This window comes from Silene latifolia, chromosome 8 (assembly GCF_048544455.1).
Source record: "Silene latifolia isolate original U9 population chromosome 8, ASM4854445v1, whole genome shotgun sequence".
Lineage (NCBI taxonomy): Eukaryota > Viridiplantae > Streptophyta > Magnoliopsida > Caryophyllales > Caryophyllaceae > Silene > Silene latifolia.
The window spans coordinates 7,530,803-7,546,303 of record NC_133533.1 but is presented as its reverse complement, the minus strand read 5'-3'; positions in this window follow the sequence as shown (position 1 = coordinate 7,546,303).

Genomic DNA, 15,501 nt, shown 5'->3' with positions numbered 1-15,501 from the left:
CCACTGGGGTCTACTCCCCCCTTTCATTTCAGTCGAAAGAAGAACCTCATTAAAATCTCCCATACATAGCCAAGGTAAATTAGACTGCCCACTCAAGAGACGTAGCAGCTCCCATGATAGATGTCTGTCAGTAACACTCGGCCAGCCATAGAAACCAGTGACCCGCCACTCCTTTCCATTCTCCTTAACCAACATATCAATATGATGAACCGACGCCGTTACAAGAGTACACTCCAACTCCTTTTTCCACAGAAAGGCAAGCCCCCCAGCACGCCCCATACAGTCAACCTCAACACCAAAGTACCCCTCTAGCTTCTCTCTCACCCTCCTCATCTCACGACCACACAATTTAGTCTCACATAAAAAAAGCATGGCCGGGGCTTCCTTGCGTACCAAAGCACGCAAATTATTTACAGCGTCGGGGTTGCCCAGGCCCCGACAATTCAGGCTTAAGAGATTCATTGGGCCCAGCGGGGTTGAGCTTCCTCAACCACCGCCTCAGATATTAAGACGTCCCCGTCTGTAGTTTGTTTGAGCTTCTTCCTTCCCCCTACCCCTGCCTCCTCATCACGGCTCCTCTTCCCATTCTCACTACCCGGTCCCTCACGGCTCCTCTCGATAACTTCCCTAGCCAATCTCGTCCACGTCCTTGTCCCCTTCTCCCCCAACATCACTCCCTGAGTCAGACCCGTTGCTTCCCCATGCACCCCCAGCTCACCCCCAACAGTAACAGGCCGCACCTCAACACCCCTTCCCCCCCTCAAATCTGCCTCAGTTGTGGGTTCCCCCTCCTCGCTGCTCCCCTTCCCCATTCCTTCACCATCATCAACGAAATCCTCGACCTCCCTCACCCTCTCCCCCACCATCAGCTCCTTCTCTGGGCACCACAAGCTTTCTCCTCCATGCGCATGAGTACTCTTATCCTGCTTTGTTACAGCTTTCTTCGTTTTTAGGTCGAGAGCTATCGCCTGCAACTTATCGATCATCTTTGCTATGTCCACCTCCCCATCCCGAACCTTCTCTGTCTCAAACACGGTGCTCAGGTCACGTCGAGCACGGCTCGAACCCTCAACCGGCTGTTTAATCACCTTCAATGGAGACGCCCTAAGCCAGTCCCCATAAAGTAATTCCCCTTCTTCGTATGGCCCCTCATCACAATCCTTTTCCCCGTGTCCTATGTGTCCACACCCATAGCAATACAGAGGTAGCCGCTCGTACTTCACCTCAAAATCAACAATTCGCCCTCCCTTCATTCTAATTGGTACCTTCGTTTTTAAAGGAGCCCTAACATCATGCAGCACACGAATACGGATTGCACGGTCTAGGTCATAGTTCGGCCCTACATCCATAGCGATGTACGAACCCAATGATTCCCCGATCTTTCGAACATTCGTCTCACACGAGCGACCATTGATAGGTAAGTCATATACTCTCGTCCAAATTGGGAAATGGAAAAGAGGAACATCAGTAGATTTACCTTCACTATTTGGCTCGTTAAAACACCACAGGAATTTGTCAAAATGCCACGGCTGTCCCTCCAAAACCCTACCTTTGTCACGCTCCGTCCCAAAACGAAAGACAAAGATCTTCTCCTTTGCATCAATAATATTCCCAATCATAGGTTTAGTAGGGTTCCATAACCGAGTCATGGAATCAATCGCAGCCTTAGCGTTAACAGATTTGGATGCCCAAAGTTTGCCAACTAGAACAAGCTTATTCTTCTCAATCCCATCATCGACACCCTCATCCCATTCGAAAGCCCTATCATCACCCTCATCGATCTCCACAATCGGCCTCTTCCCGTCACGGATTAAGCCTCGCATCGAACTCTTAATCTGGTCCTGCATAGAAAAACAAAAAACAAACAAAGACAACAAAGCAAACCACAATCTCGTGATCGGAATCACGAGATTAGCCTTGATCAAGAAGGAGAGACACTAAGAAAAAATAGACGGAACCCTAGGAGTCTCTAGGAGAGAGCATTTGTTCAGTTTTGCTTTATGCCACTTTTTCTTTTTTTTGTTTTCACTGACACTCTTTTTGACAACTACATATGTAATGACACGTCCAATATATGCAATGAACTTGTTTGTCTTTTTAATCAGTTTTCAACGCGTGTCGGTCTTTTAAACATAAGGACCCATGAGTTTATCTATCTTCCCGCAGTAACTATAAAAAGATTCGGTAGCAGATTTTGGTATGCATTAGGGTTTGATCCAGTAAGTAAGGTATACAAGGTTCTAAGTATTTACGGTGGAAGGTACGTGTGTCGTACAAAGGCCGCTATATTCACTCTTGGATCGAAACATTGGAAACCGGTTGAGTATAAATTTCTAAATTGTTGGAGATGCAACAATAAGCTTTGTCTTCACGGAGTGATTTATTGGGTCAATGACTATCAAATACACGATGCTAACGTGCTAACAGTGGTTGCTTTTGATCTGAATCGCGAGGTGTTCATAGATAACGAGCTTGTTTCGATACCCTTCAACAAGGTACACTTGGTCAAATACTATTTGACATCCTTGAAAGGCAATCCAACTCTATTCATTTGGGAGAAGGAAGGTGATGAGATACAACAATTGACATTGTTTAACCATAAAAATCCCAAGGCGGCTTGGAATACAAGGAGTTTTATTGCACATGATTTCCCCAAAAAATTCCCTTACGGATGTGTTCAGACATGTGTTGCAGGAGATAGCATCGTGCTACAGCCGATTAAAAGTTACGTGGAATCCCAAAAGCCGTATAAATCATATTCTTCTAGGTATAGATGCCGTGATCTTGAGAAATTCGCGGTAGAGTAACGTATTTTCAATTTTACTTGATTGTAAAATTTTGATAATTTATTCCTCTGTTTCAAACATAAGTTCTTATCTGCATAGTGCTTGATTACTTCGAAGATTTTCGTTTATAAAACATTGTTAAGATATACTATTGAATTAACAGTAGCGCGCTGATTTATATTCTTAGACTGAAATTCGGTTATACAATGAGAAAACTATTATAGTAATAGGTAGACGTCTAAATATTTCGCATTCAGGTGAAAATCTATCAGTCTTTCAATTTAACATTGCGGATTTTCAAACATGGTTGTCGAATTTGAGAAGGAATAACTTTCCATCAGCAGAGGTGTTCAAATGCAGGTCGAGAGGGTCATAATGGGTTTCATTAACAAATCAAGAGACGGGACGCTGAAACGACCCGAAAGTTAAGACATGGTTTCATTAACAAGTCGTTCGAGCCCTTAAGTTTCTATGTTCTGCAGTGACCATGAACTGGCGTTATTGGAGAAGCAACGATAGCTTTTGTCTCGATGGAGTCATTTATTGGGTCGATGACAATGAAATTAATGGTGCTTGTGTGGTAACCGTGGTTGTTTTTGATTTGTATCACGAGGTTTTCAGAGATTACAAGCTTGATACGATATCCATCAAAGACGTTGAGACAATCAAATACTATTTGACATCCTTGAAAGGGTGCCCAACTCTGTTCATTTGGCGGAAGGAAAGTGATGAGATACAACAGTTGACATTGTGTAACCATAAAAACCCGACTGTTGCTTGGAATAAAAAGAGTATTATTGCACATAATTTTCCCAAAAAATTCCCATACGGCTGTCGTCGAACTTGTGTTGCAGGAGGTAGCATCCTGCTAGATTCTGTGAAGCCGATGAAAAGTTACGTCAAACCCGAAGAGCAGGATAATCCATTAATATCTTGGTATATATGGTATGATCTTGAGAATTTGGCGATAGAATAAACGTATACTCCATTTGATTTTGATAGTCGGTACAAATTTAATCCTTTACTCCGTATTTTTCTGTTTTCAAATTGGATTCAAGGTCATTTCGAGAAATTAGATCATTAAGTGTCAAGTTAACTTGTTACTGTATTAGTTTATAAACATTGTTACGATAATGATTTACTCCATATCTTATTAGGTTAATACATGTTTATACAGATATTCCGAAATAACTATCAGTTGGAATGGTTAGAATTTCACATCAGGCTTTTCTATTAGGTTAAAATCTATCAGTTTTTTCTTTTAATATCCCGAAATTTCAGTAAAGGCGAACAAACACAGATCAAAAGGGCCTGAATATGTAATTTGTGAATCACTTCCGATGTCCAAACAGACAAAGCGTGTTTTGGAAGGCCTAAGGGGTCATTCATGCTTATGTTTTCAGTAGTGCATTGTCTGTACTCGGTATATTAGCATGTAACTATGTAAGGATTCATGGATCGCCTCGACGGTGATAATCATATCTACTTACTAAGACTGCACGGAAATTAAATAAAACAGTTGATTATACAAAATCAATATCTATCTATATTAATAAAGGAAGCTTTTTTCGAGCGATTATAGAGTCTCCAAATTTAGTGAAACACTTGCATTAATTTATATATTTTAGGTTGACTAAAAGATAAGATAATAATTAAATATCACAAAAATCATGAAGCTTTCGACTAATAGACTGATGTTTATTCATATTAGTGAATGATTATACTGATGTTAATTAAGAATAGACTTCTAAGAGGTAAAGGTTACTTCACCTATATATATTGATGATCTCATTAGGTACCACCGTACCAGACCTCATAATTAATTACTTGCACGTTATTTTGTTGCTTTTATATTAATTTTGTAATCTAATTTATTATTTTTAACTTATTTGTGATGGTTGTACTGTATTTGTCATTGATCTAAAGTGATTGTTGATTACTATCACAAAGTTTTTATTAGCTTTTATTGCCATATAAATATTATGATCTGTTAACATTATGTAATTAATCAAAAGCTTATATTTTTATGACTGATTAGTTATCTACTTATCTTATGGCATCTACAGGAATCAAGATTATCCGCTAAAGGCTTGAGTACGGTGATTGAAGTTTCTACAAAGGTTAGTATATATACTTCTTGAGTTATTGTTATTTGTTTGATTGACGTGGTAAAGTAGCTTTTTAAAACATCTCAAAAATGAATTTAATTGGTTTAAAATTTTTAAATAAGACCTGAATCAAAAAAAGGAAATTGTTAAATTTTGCTGCTATTATAGTATTATGTATGTATTTGCTATGCTATCTTCCGATAGTAGCTATTATAACAACGAATTTTCTAACTTTGCTTCATAATTTTTTTTTGTTTTAACTTAAAACTTACTTGATATTGATCCGTTTATTCTTTTTTCGATTATAGATTTGATATTAATCTTTTTTTTGGCAAAAGATAAATAAATATGTTAATTAGTATGGAGATATTGAATGGTTGAATTGCATGCAGTTGACACTACACAAATACGAGTACTAACCAATAATGGCCAACGTACAAGAAATTCATAAGTTATTGTGATCTTGGGTGCTTTTTTTTTTTTAATATGGTTTTATATGATATGATTGCTCTTAGTGATGATATTACGTTTTATTTTCGTAGCCCTTTGCATGCCAAGGACGACAGAGTAAACATATCATTCGTGTCGGATTCGTGTTTAGAGAGACCAACCCATACACTACAGGAAAAACGCGGGAAACTGACGGAAAAATAAAGCCCATACTGACGGCATTTCCGTCGGTATTTCACGTTCCTGACGGAAATTCCGTCGAATCGTGGGTCGGCTTTATTTCGTCAAGAAATACCCGATCGACGGAATTTCCGTCAGTCTTCCAGAACACTGACGGATATTTGACGGAAAATCCGTCTTTATTTATAGGTCAAAAGTGACGGAATTTCCGTCGGTGTTTTTCATGACGAAATTCCGTCGGTTGTGTCTGACACGTGGCATTCCACGTAAGATTCTGAAATCAAAATACCATGGGGTAGTGACGGAAATTCCGTCAGTTTTCTCACTTTACTGACGGAATTTCCGTCAGTTCCAGGGACACGTGGCCTTTTCCTGTTAATTCTGGAAAAATGGAGAGGGAAAGCAGTGACGGAAATTCCGTCGGTATTTTAAAATTACGACGGAATTTCCGTCGATCTATTAAAAAACAAAGGCCTGGAAACAAGAAATGCTTTGCCCGACCACGATGCGTTTTTGCATCGTTTCAAATACAACTGCCAACCACGATGCCTATTTGCATCGTTTCCAATATAAACAAAACCTGCAAAACACATCCAATCGTCGACCGCCAAGCAGGAATCCATTTTCACGTCGACCGCTAATGCGGGAATCAATAGACAACAAAAGAGAAGGGGACGCAAATTGTTTTACATAAAAACATAGTCAAATTTGTACATTGTCTTACAAATTAAACAGAGAATTGTTTTACCATGTCTTTCATACTTACTAGACGACAATACTAACTAAACTAAAGTTCTAACCTAAAGGCTCTAACCTAAAGGCTCTAACTTAAAGGCTCTAAGTGTTTATAGGGTGAATAAAACTACCACCAATACCTCCAAACCCGTCATCACCACCCCCAAAGTCATCCCGTCTATGTGGAGTAAATTGTGAACACGTGTTTGGGGGTTGAGATGCTTGCAAATCAGCCCAAGCCTTTCTCATTGCCGCCATTTCTTCACTGTTCTTGAACTGTCTTTCAAGAGCAACTCGAGCGGCTCGCTCATCATTCATTTGGGTGGAAAGTCAGAAATCATGCTAGGAGCATAAGACAAAGACCGTCGCCCAGCTTTGTTAGGAGGAAGATCATACCATATTTGGGCCCCTGTAGGTCCTGTCCCAAACATCCGGTTCTTCTCGTCAAATCCTCCTACAGCCTTGTAGTAGGCCTCAATCTCGTCGGGAGACTGTCCAGGTGGCAATGGCTGGCTCATCTCCTCTTGGAAATCACGCTGAAAAAAAATAGAAAATCGTCGAAAATGATATATATATATATACCTATCTTTATAAGAAAGAGATTATCGTTCTTTGTAATAAAAATAAATATTAAATTAAATTCAAGAATTTACCTCAACATCAGCCGCTCGAGGGTTAACCCACTCGCCCTTCTTATTTTTCTTCATCTTCATGAACATCTTGTGGGGGGTGGCCTCTTGACCCTGAAATTATTCAGGAAACAAGTAAAATCAAGTATATTTTTGTCAATCATATATATTAACCACTTTTTAAAAGCAATATAAACAATACTTACCAATTCCTTGAAAGCATCGGAGCAACTCTTACGACCAAGAGTGTGGGTGCCCAATGCTTTCCCATCTTTCCCACCCGACTTCCTATTTGCCGTGTTGATTTTCGAATGTTTGGCAAAAGTAGGATCATTTGGCCTATTCCTAAGGTTCTCCAACCAAGAAACAGGCACCCACTTTGGCGGTTTCTTGTTATATTTTATTCCATTGATAAGAGTGGTAATCCGCCTCGTTACCCTCGCCTGCCACTCAGGAATAGGATCATACCCAGGATCGATGGATCTTACATGAGTCTGTTTCAAAAAACAAGTGTGAAATTAGTTATATAAAACTTTGGAAAATTCTTATAAACTTAAGAAAATTATTAAAATTATTATTGAAAAACATAATTACCGCAAAGTAATTCCACATCTTCTGACGCTGTGCGTTACTCGCTTCACCCCACCTAGTGAAGTACTCATCTCTCGTGTTACGGTGAATGACCAAGTAACATATTTCTTGATTGCTTCGTCATCCCACCTGAAAAACACATAAATATTTGAAATTAAAATCAAATGTTAAAGTTTTTTTAAACTTAAGAAAAATTAACATAAACTTACCAATAATGATCTGGCCGAGCACGGGCCTCTGAGAGAATCACCTGCATGTTCTCCTGTCTAGTTGATGGAAATTCAGGATTTTCCTCATCCTCAACCTCTTCGTCCTCCCGATTCCGTTGAGATGCGTTTGCCTTACTATTGCTCCCAATCATACGGCGAAAAATGTTCGGCATAATCACTGCATGTTAACAATTCAAATCGTTAGTATATATAAACAATTGAAAAAAACACTATGGAAAACTGTGAACTAATTACCACTTGCCTCTTTAATGCATTTTATTGGGTGAATTGAGAGGTTTCTTATAACCAAATCTTGAAAATTGAAACACACTATTGATGTTAAGCTAAAACGACATTTATAAAACAAAAAACCAAATAGCTTAGAACGACAAGTAATAAAAAACGGAGGGCATATTTTATTGAATGTTTAATAATTGTACAATTACAACTAGTCCTCCTCACTATCACTATCACTACAAATCAAAACAGGTTCATCATCTGAAAAAAGCACTCCCACTTCTTCCTCTGATTCCTCATTTTCGTATCTAATAAGTTCTTCAACTTCATCTTCATCCCCTTCTTCTTCGACGTCTCTATCATATTCCCCTTGACCTCTTTCCACTGTCACTTCGTATACATCTTCATCATCTGTATCTTCCAACAAAATCGGTGAAATTGAGTGATCATTCACAACCACATCTTCTTGAAAGACACTTTCTTCAATAGGAGCATCAACTTGTGATCTTGCCTTGGTTTTAAAAATCGCGGACCACCGAATACCTTGATTACCTTTCTTAATGGTTGGATAAGGAGCATAACAAACTTGATCGACTTGAAAAGCTGCCACAAATGGGTTATGTCCACGAAGTTTCTTTTTCTCGTTTACATCTACAAGTTCATAAACCTTATGGATACTAAGTCCTTGTGGGGAATTATCAAGCCAATCACATTTAAACAATATAACCCTATAAACCCTTTGCCCGGCATAATAAGAAAGCTCAATTACTTCATTTAGGGTTCCATAGTAGTCCAACCCTTCAGATTGAATTCACAAAACCCCATTGCTTAACGTAGACTTTGAAACATCAACTCCCTCCTTATAAGCTCGAAACTTATAGCCGTTGATGGAATACCGTCTCCAAGACTTCACCATGTTACTAGGACCCAATGCTAAAGCTATTATTAGATGATCCTTCAATCTATGAACCTATGAATAAAAAAATGCTAATTAAGTTGTTATATTTTTTTCAATATCTAATAAGAAATCTAAATGTATAGTTCAATTTCAAAGAAAATGTATCATCACTTACTTGATTTCGGAACCATTTCGGAAAACTTTTCTCATGTGATGCCCAAACATCATCAGAGGATGTGACATCAGGAAAATTGATTTTGATATGTGCCTCAAATTCCCTATAAGTAGGGAAAACATGTTTTAGTTATGTATTAATTACCTATAAATTCGATTTAATTTGATAATTAAAAAACAATTGATTAATGATGAAGTATTAACTTACTTTTCATAAGTATCTAAAAAATCTCCACAGTTCCTTAGCACATAAAAATGAGCTTCTTCATACTCTTTCTCGCTTAAGTACCTCTGTATACATTTTCCTATTGTAGTTCCCATGTCATCATTGAATAACTCAGGTAACTTAGATTTCAACTGGTCATCGGAATTTACACCAACATCTAAGTCTTTTACTTTTGTGTCAATGTGATCTTCGAAATAAAAAGAACAGAAATTTGAAATTTCCTCTAACAAAAAAGCGTTGCATATTGAACCCTCCACCCGAGCTTTGTTGCCAATCTTTTTTTTTATATGATTAAGAAATCTCTCAAATGGATACATCCATCGATATTGGACAGGTCCTCCAACTTTTGCTTCATAAGGTAGGTGAAGAGGCAAATGCTCCATGGAATTGAAAAAAGACGGGGGAAATATCTTCTCTAACTTGCATATTATCTCCGCAATGTTTGACTCTAGACGTTCCATAGAATCAACTCTAATCGTAGAAGTACACAGGTCTCTAAAAAATTGGCTTATCTCCGTTATTGCATTCCAAGGACCTGTCGGGAGCAACTCTTTCAAGGCAACGGGGAGTAGTCGTTCCATAAAGACATGACAATCATGACTTTTCATGGAATGTAACACCATCTTTTTATGGTCAACACACCGACTCAAATCTGAAGCATAACCATCCGGGAATTTTAAGTTAGCAACCCAGTCACATAGAGCCTTTTTCTCCGCGTTTGATAAAACAAACCTAGATGATGTGTTCCGTTTATAGCAAAGTTCATTAAAGTCTTCTTTACCCTTAGTGTCAAATTTAGTTTTACCTGGTACATCCATGATGGTGTTGATAAGCTGTTCAAAAAAATTTTTCTCAATGTGCATAACATCCAAGTTGTGTCGAATCAGCAATGTTTTCCAATAGGGAAGTTCCCAGAATATGCTTTGTTTCCACCAACCTTCATTCTGATCTTTCAATCTTTTCAATTCTTTATCAGAAGCATCAACTATTTTAGGCAAGTCTTTTACGGATTCCCACACTTCATCACCCGTTAGTTTGGATGCGGCTATGCGATTCTCAGTTTTTCTGTTTTTAAGAAAATGCTTACAATTGTCGCGGAAAGGATGATCAGGTGTTCCAAGCACGGTCCAAGCACGGTCAAGGCGGACCTTACAGGCCTCGCCGTGATCCATGACGTACTGCCTCCCCTCATTAGGACGAGCCCTTTCAGCATCATCACCGTCATCATCAACATCATCATCATCCTCCCAATCCTCCAAAGCTTTTGGATCGACTTCGGGAGAAGGAGATCTAGGGCCCCCAGACCTTATCGGGATGGCGTCTAGTATCTCCTCCTCATCAAGACGCGACAGGGAAACCCCCGGCGCACGACTACTAGGACCGGCATCGCGAGAAGACATGATTCACAACGAAAACTTAACAATGAAAAAGTTAAAAATTTGCTTGTTTACCTTGAAGAAAAGTGCTACGCCGGGGTAACGATTCTGAAAGCTAGAGAGAAGTTTCGTCAAAAAGGGCTAGAAAGAAGAAAATTTTTGAGGAAATGAAATTGGTGGCCAATTTCAGGGACTAACTGCCCTATTTATAGGGGAAAACCCATGAAGAAGGACCAATCAGGGCACAGCCCATGAAACGTCAGCCAATCAGCGAACAGACACGTGTCAGACATGCAACCACGGAATATCAATCGTTGCAACAGTTGAACGTCAATCAATACAACAGTGACCAAGCGTCTTCAACACGCCCCTTCATATCTCTTTACCTATTCATCTTCCTCAACAAATTCCTAAGTATCTGTTCTCCACCGGCCACATGATCAACCAAGCTTGTCAGCACCGGCTGGGGGCAATCAAAAGCACGCGGTACTCACAACCTCGGTCTCGGCCAGCACCGCTTTCTTTTCCACATCTGATGTCCATTACACATCCATGTGGAGGGGGGATATGGTACGGCCTAAGCAGAACCAAGCCGAAGAAGAAGAAGCCGGGGCAGAAAAATTTTCAAACACTTAGAATATACGCTCAACATACATCGGAGCTCATACCACGGCATTGGCCAAACCCAACCCAATTAAATATCGTGTCGTGTTCGTGTCAACCCACTTACATAAATGAGTCATTAAGCCTCAACCCAAATCCGTTAATTTCGTGTCGGGTTCGTGTTGTGTTTTCGTGTTGTGTCATTACCAATTCTTATGCAAATCAAATATGACAGATGCTATGAACTTTTGTCTTCAAAGCTAGAGATGTAAGATATAGAAATAGGTTTTGTATATTGATGATTATACACTGTTAGTCTGTTACATTAGGTGGTATATATATGCAGTAGGTTGAGATACAATAAGCATAATACAAGAGATATGATTGATTGACTCCTTGATATATGGAGATTATTTAGGTAACTAATAACTAATATTGACTAACTTATTTGCATGATGAGAATTGTTCTCCTTGATTTGTGCCATCAGAATATTGGGTTGATTGACTTGAAGATATGATAATATTATTCTTAACAAGAGATACTAAGCCAAGATACATGTATATCGGAACTTTCCGAAAGGCGAAAACAACAAACGTTTTTTTTTATATTAGTGATATATATTTACAATTATATTTTTGTATTGAACGAAATATAATCAAGATTAAAATTTATCAAGTTTGACTTCAAATTGGGAATGATTGTTTGGGGTACAAGGGAATTAGTATGAGTATAATTTAAAGGGTTTTTCTAACGTGTGCCCTAAAGGCACACATTAAGAAGTCATATAAAGAAAGATTCTCAAGATAATTTCATTAAAAATGGCAATGATGAGTTCATCTCTAAATTTATCATGAAATTATCCTGAGAATCTTTCCTTATATGGCTTCTTAATGTGTGTCATTAGGGCACACGTTAAAAAAACCCTAATGTAAATAGGAAGTAACCAACGAATAAAATATACTCCCTCTGTCCTTGGCCAATTTTGTCCTTTGATTTTGGCACAAAGATTAAGGAAAGAGAGGAGGGTCAATAACTAAATGACAAGTGGAACAAATTGAATGAGAATGATCAAATTACTCATCATGTTCATTCTTAAAATAGAAAGGACAACAAATGACGGAGACACCCTAATATGGAAGAGGATAACAAATTGAGTGCAAATATACAAATATTACCCAATACATATTAGTGTTTGTCCTGTTTGACATGCATGTTAATCCATAATACTTGGCATAGACATTTGGCTTTATTAATTATAGAGTTTATGTAGCATTTAGTTACACAAGTCAAAAAATACACACGATATTACATTTGAAACGAAACCCGGCCTTGACCGGGCAAGTCTATGTGGGAGGGTTAAAAAGAGGGTTTTCGATTGTGCTCATATACCCGTTACTTTTTAGGGTAATTGCCTAATTTGGAGTAAACCATTAAAATTGACAAAAGATATTTTGTAATAGAATATATATTTGCTATTAAGTAATATAATAGCTTATACGGTAATTTGTATACTCCTACCGTCCTACACGCTAATACTCAATTTAATTTCCAAGTTCACATTATATTTGCTATTTAATATAATAGCTTATACGGTAATTTGTATACAACCCTAAGCATGAAAAAACATGGCACATGTCATACGTTGTTTTCTTAGGCGACAAGAAAATAGCTTTAGTGCAAACTTTGCGTGATAATGAATAAACTTAGAATTAACTTTTAAAAAAAACATGTGACTAATTCCACTTTATATCATATAAATTGTAATAATGTCATTTTTATTGTTGTTCCGTACAAAACTGTTATTTTTTTTTCCATAATTGGGACATAATATATTTTAGTTAATATACAACAATCTCAAATTAATATAGAAAACTTTACATGAGGGAGTACTATTAGCTTTAATAAGGCTAAATTCTTCTTAATTTTAGCTAGGTTTTATTCAGTTCAGTTCAATTACGTTCAGTTCAAATTCATTCAATTCAGCTCAGCTCACCCCTTCACAAATTTACTCTTAATTCCATTCAATTCAATTCAGTGAGCTTCATTCAATTCGGTTGAGCTCAGCTCCGTCCAATTCAGTTCAATTCAACATTCAGTTCAGTTCAACTCTAATCATCTAAAAAGAACAGGTCCTAATAAGATTCTTAAGTTAAAGTTAGAACATAATAAAATATATGATAGAATTACAATTAGTTGATAAAAAAAATTAATTTATTCGTGAGTAGAGCATCACTTAAAAAAAAAAGTAGCATATAATTTAATTGCGATCCTGAAAACATTCTTTAGCTACTATATTGTACATGACAGAGCACTACAAATAGGCCCGTGCATCGCACGGGCATTAAATCTAGTAAATATATATTTGAGGCTTTTTTCGAGCGACGTGGTAGTCTCCAACTTTTTAGAAACACCTACAATTAAAATAATATAAAATCCTAATGCTGATATAGTAAACATCTTACCTATTCCTAATAAGTTTGCATATATTAAATAAGAAGATAAACTACCTGAATTAGATAGGATATGAAACTTTATCAACTATGAAAAACTAATCATATGAAACTTTATCAACTATGAAAATTTGGTGGCCGTTAACACACTAGCCCCTTTTACATGTCTAATACAATCTAATCTATATGATTAGATACTACAAAATTCATTTAATTAATTAAACAACCCTAACAAATAGATAAAGTAATAGACATAGGAGATAGAGTTTACTTATTAAGTTCTATACAGTTTGTAATTCTTCTATAGAAACTCTATTCTCAATGTCCTATACAAATTCAATTTACATGCTATTTTATTTATCCGAGTTCCATACAAACTCGATTTACATGCTATATAAATACCCTTCCAACAACACGGACATAATATACTGTTTTGAAGTTCCTAGATTTATTGTTATCGTCGCCACAAAAAAAATTAATTGTTTTTATTTATATTATTATTATATTATATTACTTTGATTTTCATGGCTTACAGGTAACATATGCTTCACTATCGTTTTCTTCCTTTGGTTTTATGGGTAGTCTTTGCTTAACTTTCCTATGTTACTAATCTCATGTAATTTGTCCTATTCCCAGGACTTATTCTACCATCAATGAATTGAAAGTGAGATCAAATAATGAAGAGTCCGATAAAGCTTGGAAAATCAAAGTCGTGGTATCTCGGTTACGTCATGTATACAATCCATATAATAAGAAGGAACTATTCCACGTTTCTATGGTTTTGATCGACGAGGAGGTACTTTTCTCTAATGACGTGAAAGTTTTACGCACCCTTTTACTTTTTCATATACACGCTTTTACTTATTTATCTCCCGTACCATGATTTCGAATATTATTATGGTTAGACGTACAAAAGTTAATTACTTCACTTGAACAAAATCCCAATGAACAAATCAATTGTTTCATACAATGTGTTGAGCTAATTAACGTCTACTTTGTCCCCATTTAGCTGTTTTTTGTTTGATTTCTTTTTTTAAATTCATTCCACCCTAATAATTTATTTATTTATTTATTATATAGGGTGATTATATTTACGCAACTATTGCACCTAAAATGTGGACGGATCGATTCCAGTCAAAAGTAGTTGATGGAAAAATACACATCATCAAAAACTTTGACATTGCTGCGAACCTAAAAGACTATCGAATAGTCAGCGACAGTAAGATCATGATCAAATTTTTCTTTTGCACATTTATCAAAGTATTTGAAGATCGGGATACAACTATACCTCATCATAGATTTGATTTCATCCACTTCAACAACCTTGATCAGAGAAGAGAAAATCATACGGTTCTCACAGGTTAGTAGATTTTCTTTAAGAGTTCCTTTTAAAGACGTATATGTTCTCAGTAGAAGTCCTCTTTTATACGCGTCACTAACATTATTTTTTAATACGCATAGATTTGATTGGAGTGGTGGTAAAGGACGAATTAAAAAAAGTAACTAACGGAAGTTATGTTGCACTTGATATCAAAAACGAGGGGTACGTATTATTATGGTGTTATATGAAATTCACTTACTTAAATGCTTTGATTTTATTTGGAAGATCAGCTCTTTAATTACATACTTTGTTTTTACTCCATAAAGGGGACAAAGCACAAGAATCTCATTGTGGGATCAGAGTGTTGCTGACTTCCTTTCACTTAAGGAAGAATACAATGGGTATGACCAACCAAATATAATAATTGTTACTTCTCTTTTGGTGAAAGACTACAGAGGTGAGGATCCCCATTCAATTACTAAATAATATAAGATTCATATGCTACACAACTCCTACTGACTATATTT